Source organism: Pinus tabuliformis, chromosome 1_2, assembly GCF_031772625.1.
Source record: "Pinus tabuliformis cultivar Carrire ecotype Pingquan chromosome 1_2, CPIR1, whole genome shotgun sequence".
Lineage (NCBI taxonomy): Eukaryota > Viridiplantae > Streptophyta > Pinopsida > Pinales > Pinaceae > Pinus > Pinus tabuliformis.
Window position 1 is genome coordinate 852,137,847 of NC_142298.1, and position 8,994 is coordinate 852,146,840.

The following is an 8,994-nucleotide window of genomic DNA, read 5'->3' on the forward strand; positions in this document are numbered from 1 at the left end:
GATAATATAAATAGCAAAAAACAATGCTTCCACATCCTCATCCTTGAAGAGTATTCTCATTCAGTAAGGTCACCATTTTTTAAGTGCATGTAGTATTGCCAACATTTCCTTCTCATAAATAGCTTGCTTGAGATGTAGCAGTAAAAATACCCAATCACCTACATCAAAACATTTTTCACTACGATGTTGATCTACCTGTTGTTTCGTTTGATTTTGCACCGAAGTGGCGTTATCCTTTAAAAGTTGGAGAACTTGCTGTTGATGCTCGATGTGATCTTTCTCTGCTTGAACCTTTTTCTTCTTGATATGTCCTTCTATCTTGATAGTTTGAGGAGTGGTAATTTTGTCCATTGAATTACAAGATATGTTTGGATTCGTTTCTTCTTTCTCGATGTGATCTTTCACTACTTGCACCTTTTTCTTCTTGATATGTCCTTCTATCTTGAGAGTTTGAGGAGTGGTAATTCTTTCCAATGCTTTACAAGATATGGTCTGATTCATTTCTTCTTTCTCTGGGGTGGTGTCCTGGCGTATATCCTCTTCTTTTGATGTTCCTTGATCCTTTTCTTCCTCCTCTTCATATTCTATGTAAAATAATTTCTTCTCAGCACACCTATGACCTTTAGTGCATTTGTTATCACAATTGTAACAAAGCCCTTTTTCTCTTTTTTCTTCCAATTGTTGTGGTGTAACCCTTGTAGGTTGTGGAAGGCTGGGAGAAACAACACTTCCATCTTTATAGTTGTGAGGGGTATGCTTCCTGGTTTCCATAATTTTTCTTTCCATTATGTCACAAAGCCCTTTTACTCTTTCCAATTGTTGTGGTGTTGCTCTAAAGAAGGTGTTGCTCTTTGTATCCTCATAATGTGCTATCATTTCCTCCGTGAAAATTGACCACGTAACAAGTTTTTTACGAGAACAAAGCCCTTCATACCATAAAAATTGATCTGGTTCTAAATATGAAGATGCAATACATACCTTTTGTAACAGTTGTACACCATGTAGATCAAAGTATTGCTCCATTTGAAGTATCCAATTTACCGGATCCTTGCCATCAAACTTCCTCATCTTGCTTTTTCTTGATTTTAGGAGCTCGACCTTGAAACGACTGTAACTCTATACTTTTCAATCACCTAGTTCTGAATTTGTGACCTGCAGTAGCCCTCTGTGTCCTCTTTCCAATGCCACAAGTCTGACCCAAATTGGATTCTCCAAGGAAGAGTTATGCGAAATCTCCCACAGTGACTTGATTATAGACTAGTTCAGTAGAGCAAACTTGTACGACGTGGCACGAGTCACTGTTTCGACCTTTGGATCTAAAAAACACTCACAAGAAACTAAAGTCCGTCCTCTTTCTGTACCTTCTTACGAAACTTCAATCCGATCCCCAGAGCGAAAGTTATGACGATTTTTCCTAGGTCACATGTTTTGAATGTAATTCAGGAGTCTGCAAAAAGACCAAATTCCTCAGATCATAGCTCCGCAAATATCGCGCTAAAAGCTCTGAAATTCGGACCCAAGGTTCAGCGCGATTTCTTCTCAAATGGGTTTTTTTTGCGACTTCTGAAACATCACAGAAAAAACGTTATAGCGAAAATGCCACGATGACCTGTTTGGAGTAGCGAAACCCTAGAATCCAAAGCTCTGATACCAAATGTTATGAAACCAGCTCAAGAAAAGATAGAAAAGATAGATCAACGCCTTAGAATTCAGCCTCTTCGAGGGGGCAACCTCCTTTACATTACATAAATGAACAATTCTTTGATGATACAAATGAAAAGACCTCCTTTCTATATATAGGAGTCTAAGGGGTTATAACATAATCAGAGCCGACATAACAATAATAATGTAAGGGCAATAATAACAATAGTGGGCTTCTATGTGGCACAATAGTAACAATATGGGCACTACATGGGCACATCAATATAATAAGTGGGTTATACTAACAACAATAGGGGGTTACACTAGTAGTATAGGGGCCTAACACCTGCCGATACGACAGGACAACCCCAGAACAAGGTCACAAAACGACAAAGCATATCCAAGGACACGGGCCCGCCAAAACAAACCTACAGTCCAAAACTGACCGTTGGATCTAGAACTGATGATCCAGCGGATAAGAAAGATATCAGGTGGCCAACAAGCACACCTTTTAACAAAAGAATCGAACCCAGTAAACCTAATAGGCCATAATCTATAATCTTATCGAGTCTGTTTTCAGCTTAACCTTCGATCAATTTAACCCTCCGAAATCCACCATATGTGCGCGATCCCAGAGAGGTCTTGTGAACTGCTCGAAACATAACCCCTGATGTGGACCCACCAACTTGCACGCAAAATCCTGGTCGTAGATTATCCTCGCTTGATCCAATGGTTACGGATCATATCGCGCGGGCTAAGAGTACCGATAGTTAGCGTGTGATGAAGGCGGTATTTCCACCCCAATCCTAGCCACATGTAGCGTGGTGAGTGGAATAACTCCCAAATGAGAAAAACCGCTTCCTGCTTGACGAGCTTGTGAAATATTGGAAACCACTGCAAGGGTAGTAAAGCTGTTCACCGGAATAAAAGTTGGGGTTTTGTAGTTGCTGAGAAAATCCAGGTTCTGGCTCATGGGCCATAGGGAGATGAAGATCCCTGAGACATCTGGATTGCCATTACCCACATTAATGAGGCTGCCATAGACCTGCCACCTAAAAGGGATCACACTTGTGTCAAAACACTTCATGATGAAACCAAAATAACTGCACCTCGTTACTGTGACTCTGTGTCAGCAAAAACGGTCTCTTGATTTTCCTGATGCTGCTATTGGTCGCTAGGGGTTCTGGATGAACATCCCTCCTTCAACCTGTCGTCTGTTATCTCCTACCACCAGCAACAGAGATCAATATGCTTATTTCGTACCCCCTCATTGGCAATCCATTCCGCCAATTTTTTGGCTTCCCTATGAACATGCACCAACCCAAGGGTTCTCAACATTCTTAGGTGCGCTTGGATTCTTTGATAGATTTGCAGAAGCCACCAATGTTCTAAGATTTTCTTAGGAGCAACTCCAACATTTATCCTTTTTACTGAGTTAATGACAAGTTCTGAATCAACCTCAATGATGACATTTTGAATGTTGTACTTGAGCAGTATTTCCAGGCATGATTCCATCGCCATGAGCTCAGCCATATTGTTAGTAGCTTTGCCAAGATAACTGTGGAAGATGACCTGTATGTTTCCTTCCTCATCCCTTAGAACCCCTCCATAACCTGCTTCTCTCGGATTCCCTTTTGAAGCCCCGTCTATGTTGAATTTTAAAAAACCATGAGAAGGGGGTTGCCAAGAAGACTTTTATGTGGTTTTCTTGATAATCTGCATAGAACCCTAAGGGGGATTAACCTTGAGCTCTAATTTCTTCAATATTCTTGCCTCTCTTTGTTCAATAGGTTTACCTGTAGCTTCTCCTCCCAGGATATGTACAATTTCTTTGAGTTGTTTAAGGACTAGTTTGAGGATGTTACTCACCGGACTCACTTTCTCCTTGAAAATCCTATTGTTACGCTCCTTCCAGACATTCCAGATTAAGAATCTTGGGGTCAGCATCCAGGCAGAGTTTATGATCTCATTATCCGAGAAATTTTTCCTCCAGTTCTTCAAAGTGGTGATGATGTCATTAACATCTATGTATGTTTGCTCAAAGACTTTTCCAACCCAATTCCAAAGAGTTGTGGTAAAAGTGCATCTATTCAGGAGATGATTTGTAGTTTCTTCCTATTGTCTGCATAAGTGACATCTTGAGGGGCCAAAAAAACCTCTTTTTCTTAGGTTTTCCCATGTCAGAATCTTGCCCTGTTGAACCAGCCACTTGAACATTTTTACTTTCATCCAATGAGGATTTTCCCAGATTTCTTTCCATGTCTTATCAGTGTTGGGATGGTTTAGCCTTGCCTCTATTCTTTTGGCTTCCTTAAGGTTGAAGAGACATGTCTTGTTCTTTCCCCATCTTAGTTGATCATTCAAGTTTGAGTTCAAGATTTGTCTCTTGTCCAAAAGACCTTGAAGGGATGTGGCTTGAGTATGCAACATTCCCATTCCACTATAATCTGAAATTTTCCAAGTTCTCCATTTCTTATCATTCCTTGCTTGGTCCTAATAGTCTCTTACCCACTTTAGTCCTTTGCTGCTAGTATCGGTGTGAATGTCTGCTAATTCTTCACTTCGGAGATTGTCCTCCTGCTGTCAATTGTCCTCCCAGAACCAAGCCAGGTTCCCATTTCTGATCTCCCAGAAACTATGGTTTTGGACTAGGGCTCTGTTCTCCCATGCCCTATTCCAAATTGCAGAACCTTTTACCTGTCCTATCATTCTGATTAGATTTTCCTCCTGCCATTCGCTAGCATATTTGTGCTTCTAGAGTTTTTCCCAAGGGGCTTGAATTTCTTTCAGCCATCTCCACCAAATTTTGGCACCAAGAACTCTATTTATAATTCCTGGGTCATGAAGACCCAAGCCACCATGGGACTTAGGTTTGCATACTCTGTCCCATGCCACAAGGGCCCATTTCTTCTTTTCTTCACCTTTCCCCCATAGAAAGTCTCTTTGAATGTTTCTTATATTGGTCATTACACTGGCTGGTGCTGGAATGGCAGATAGCATATAGATAGGGATACTTTGTAGGACAGCCTTAGTGAGAACTAGTCTCCCTGCTAGATTTAGTGCTTTGTTTGTCCATTTTCTTATCTTATCTTTTAGCTTATTAAGAACTGGCTCCCATATGTCCTTGTGAAGCAGTTTGTCAGTGAGAGGAACTCCCAGGTACTTCACAGGCAGTGTCTCCCTTTGAAAGCCCAAAATTCTGGAAAGATTTATTTGAATTGAAATATCTGTATTGAAAAAGAAGATTTTTGATTTAGTGAGACTTACCTCAGTGCCTGCTACCCTAGCAAACTCACTCAGAATCTGTTTGAATGCTTTGGATTCCTTAACAGTGGGAGTGCCTTGAAGCATAGTGTCATCCACAAATTGTTGATGTGTCACCGTGTCCCCACCATTAGTGAGTCTCAGACCCTGAATTCTCCCTTCTTCCTTAGCAACTTTGATATCTCTTCCTAACCCTTCCATCATTAGAATGAAGAGGAAAGGAGAAAGAGGATCTCCTTGCCTTAGACCTCTAGAAGGCTTGAAGGTTTTGGAAGGAGCGCCATTGAGAAGAATTGAACAGCTGGCTGTGGTAACTAGTGCCATAACCCATTTTATCCAATCATGATCAAAGCCATAGGCTTTTAAAATTTCTCTTATATATGACCAGCTAAGTTTGTCATAGGCCTTGGCTATGTCCAGCTGCCTTATCATTCCAACCTGCTTGTTGGTAATGAGTGAATGAACCATTTCATGTGCCTGTATTATATTATCTAGAATTTGTCTTCCTTTCACATAGCCTATTTGTTCCTCTAACACTAGGGTTGGGAGGAGAGGTTTAAGACGATTGGCAATGACTTTGGATATTATTTTGTAGATCACATTGCATAATGCTATAGGTCAAAATCTGTCTGGAGAGGTGGCCTTCTCCTGTTTGGGGATTAAGGCTATGAAAGATTCATTGAGCGCCTTTAAGACTTTCTTAAATCTTCAAGAGTCTTCCACTACCTCCAGGATGTCCTGTTTCACTATCTTCCAACAAGCTTTGAAAAAGTCCACATTGAAGCCATCCGGGCCTGGTGCTTTCCCATTTTGCATCTCTTTCACTGCTTCCTCAATTTCTTCCACTGTTACTGGTCTATTGAGATTGAAATTATCTTCTCTGGTGACCAATTTAGGGATGTACTGAGTGAATTTTTCTGTAAAATGGTATCTATCTTCCGAGGTTTCCTTAACAATTTTCTGAAAATGTTGGAGTAGAACTTTCTCCATCTCTTCATGAGTGTTTCTCTCTACACCATGCTGATCTATAAGTTTCACAATTCTATTTTTGTTTTGGTGAGTTATGGTGGATTTGTGAAGAATTTGGTGTTCCTCTCCCCTTCTTTGATCCATTGTATTATGGATTTCTGTCTCCAGAGTATTTCCTCTTGAAGGCATCTATTGTCCCACTCCTGCTGGAGTGAATCTGCCATCTCTTTCCTTTCATTTGTGTATCCTTATGTGAAAAGAATCTGGTTCATTTCCTTTAGTCTCTTTTCCACCTCTCCTTTAGCTTTGAAGATTTTACCAAATTCCTGTTTGTTCCACTCTTTGAGTCTGCCTTTAATATGTTTGAGTCTGCAGTGAAGCAGGAACATCTTTGTACCTTAAAGGTGAAGATCTTCCTTCCACAATTGTTCAATATTTGTGAGGAACTTTGAATGTGTAAGCCAAGCATTCTCAAGCCTGAAGGGGGTGTTCCTTGGTTTGCCAAAAAGGGAGGCTTCTAATTGGATAGGCCAATGATCTGAACCCCCAAAAGGTAAAATGAGTGCAGTAATGCTGCTTCCCCTGAGAAGAAGTTCCTCTGAAACCATAAATCTGTCCAATTTTGAGGTCACTTGGGTAGGGCATCCTCTTTTGTTGTTCCAAGTGAAGATTCCATTGCTTGTTTCCATATAAGCCAATTTCATTTTGGTGATGAAGTTCTGGAAGGTAATTGAATCTCTCCCAAGTATTCTAGTCCCTCCTTTCTTCTCCATGAGTGATTTTGTTATGTTAAAATCACCTCCAAGAATCCATGGTATAGCTGGGTATCTCTTCTTCATATCCTCCAATGTTGTTAGGAGTTGAAGTTTGTCCTCCATTGGTTGTGGACCATAGACATTGGTGATCATGTAACATTGCCTGTCTCCCACTAGTTGGAAAATTAGAGAAAGGTGATCTCTGGATGCCTCCGCATCAATCACACCAAATTTCTGTGGATCCGAGAGAGTGAGAATACCACTAGCAGATTTGTTTGCCTTAACTTCAAGATATTCATATCTATTTACCCATTTGCTATGTTTTTCACGGATCTTCTCCACTGAGCATTTTGTTTCATGTATGAATACTATGTCAGGTTTTTCCTCTCTAATCCTTTTACCAAGATTCCTATGTTTTCTTTTGCTCCCTAGTCATCTAATGTTCCAGGTTGTGATTTTCATGTCCTCTTTTGACTCCTGTAGCTTTTTGATGTGTCTTGTTAAGGAATATCTGTTGGACTTTATCCATGTCCTCCTGAGGGATGGAGTTTATTCCCAGGTTTCTGCCCTGTTCTAGAAACTTTTCCAGCTCTAGGTTCTCCCTTTCCAAGATCTCCTGCAAATCTTGATCCTCCGTACCACTTTCACTTTGAGTCATTTCCTGGTCTTTTTCTACAACCATGGTATTCAAAGTGCCCATCGTGTGTTCATTCTGTTCCTGAATGTACTCCACATTGGTCTCTTTTTCTTTCCCCCTTGCTGTCTGATTCTTTGCACTCTCTTTATCCCCTTCCTCTACTTCTTTTTCTCCTAAGATCTCAAAGCTATTGTAACTTTTTGTTTTATCATTCAAACTAGGGCTCTTTTGTGTATTCCTTCCTCCCCCTTTTCCTTTCCCTCCCACTTTGGTGAAACCTATCTGGTCTTTTCCTTTGTTGGGATTTAGGTTTTCCTCTCTTCGATTGAGTGGACAGTGTCTTGATAGATGCCCATGCTCATGAAATTTGTGACAGCTGAATGGGATATGTTCATAGTCAACTGCTTGAACCCATTCCTCATCATAGACTTCTAGAATCACCTCATCTGGGAGGGCTCCTGATAGGTCCATCTCCACACAAATGCGGGCATAGAATGTATATTTTCCCCTTAGAGTTGCTTCTGAAATCTTTACGAAATGACCTAATTTATTGCCTATAGTTTTTAAAGACTCTGGCATCCAATAACCTAAAGGTAAGGAGTATAGTTGAATCCATACCCCTATCGAAGTGAAGGTTTCTTGTTCAGGCACAAAGTTCATCGTCCATGGCCTCATATAGAGCCCAACAGCTGCAAAGAAGTATGGCCCTCCTTCAAAGATTTTAACTCCCCCTTTGGTTTCCAGTTGTATTTTATCCAGGTGTACAACGCTTTCTCTGATGGCGAGATTCCCATAAATTTACATATGATGGCATAGTTAGCCATGTGGTCTCTGTGCACTTGCAGAGCTGGATCGTTCAAAATAACCCGAGGTTTAGTTGTGGTCTTGGGTTTACAGGGCCCCATCTGACCCTTGACTTCTATCTTCCACTTTTTCCTCCCGACAGTCTTCTTCATGGGCCCCTTGATCTACATTAGTTTTGCTACCTTTCTCCTTCTGAGTTTCTGTGTGTTTTGTCTTGACCTCCCAGGGCTTTAAAGGTTTGTTCTTTTTCCCTCCTCTTCCTTTGTCTACTACCATATAACTGTAGGAGGGAGTGGAGATTCCTCCTCCCTGTGCTTCCATGGATGATTGGTACTCTCTGCCACTAGTTTCATTAAACCCTAGAACCAGAGCTTCCTCCTCCTCCCTAATTTTTGATATATTTTTCGTCTGGTTTTAGTATTATTTACTTTGTGTATGTTTGCTTATTATCTGTTGTAGCGTAGCAGTTTATTACAATTGCACTTTATTTCAATACAATGATGATTTATGGCTTTATATGGTATGTTTAAGTGACTAAATGAATGCGGTGAAGTAATTCATGTATGTTAAGAATAAAAGATAATATAAAACACGACATCACATCATCCTTCAAGGTTGCAGAAACTTGTTTTTGCATCCTCCCATAGTCACTTCGGGTGAGATTGCGATCTACCTGCAGGGCGTTGTCAAAAGGGCCAGTGATTGAGGGTTTTGTTGGTGCGTAGTATAGATTGAACATGGGTCAGCCCAAATCATAACCAACAAATGGTTCCATTGTTGGGACTAGGATCTATTTGAGGGATATGTGGATGTGGTATCCATCAAATAAGGAAATTCAAGATTGGCTAGAATTGAAAAAGCGAGAATTTCAAATCAAGAGAACAAAAACCTTCATCTGACGTCTAAAGCTTGGTTGCAAAGTAT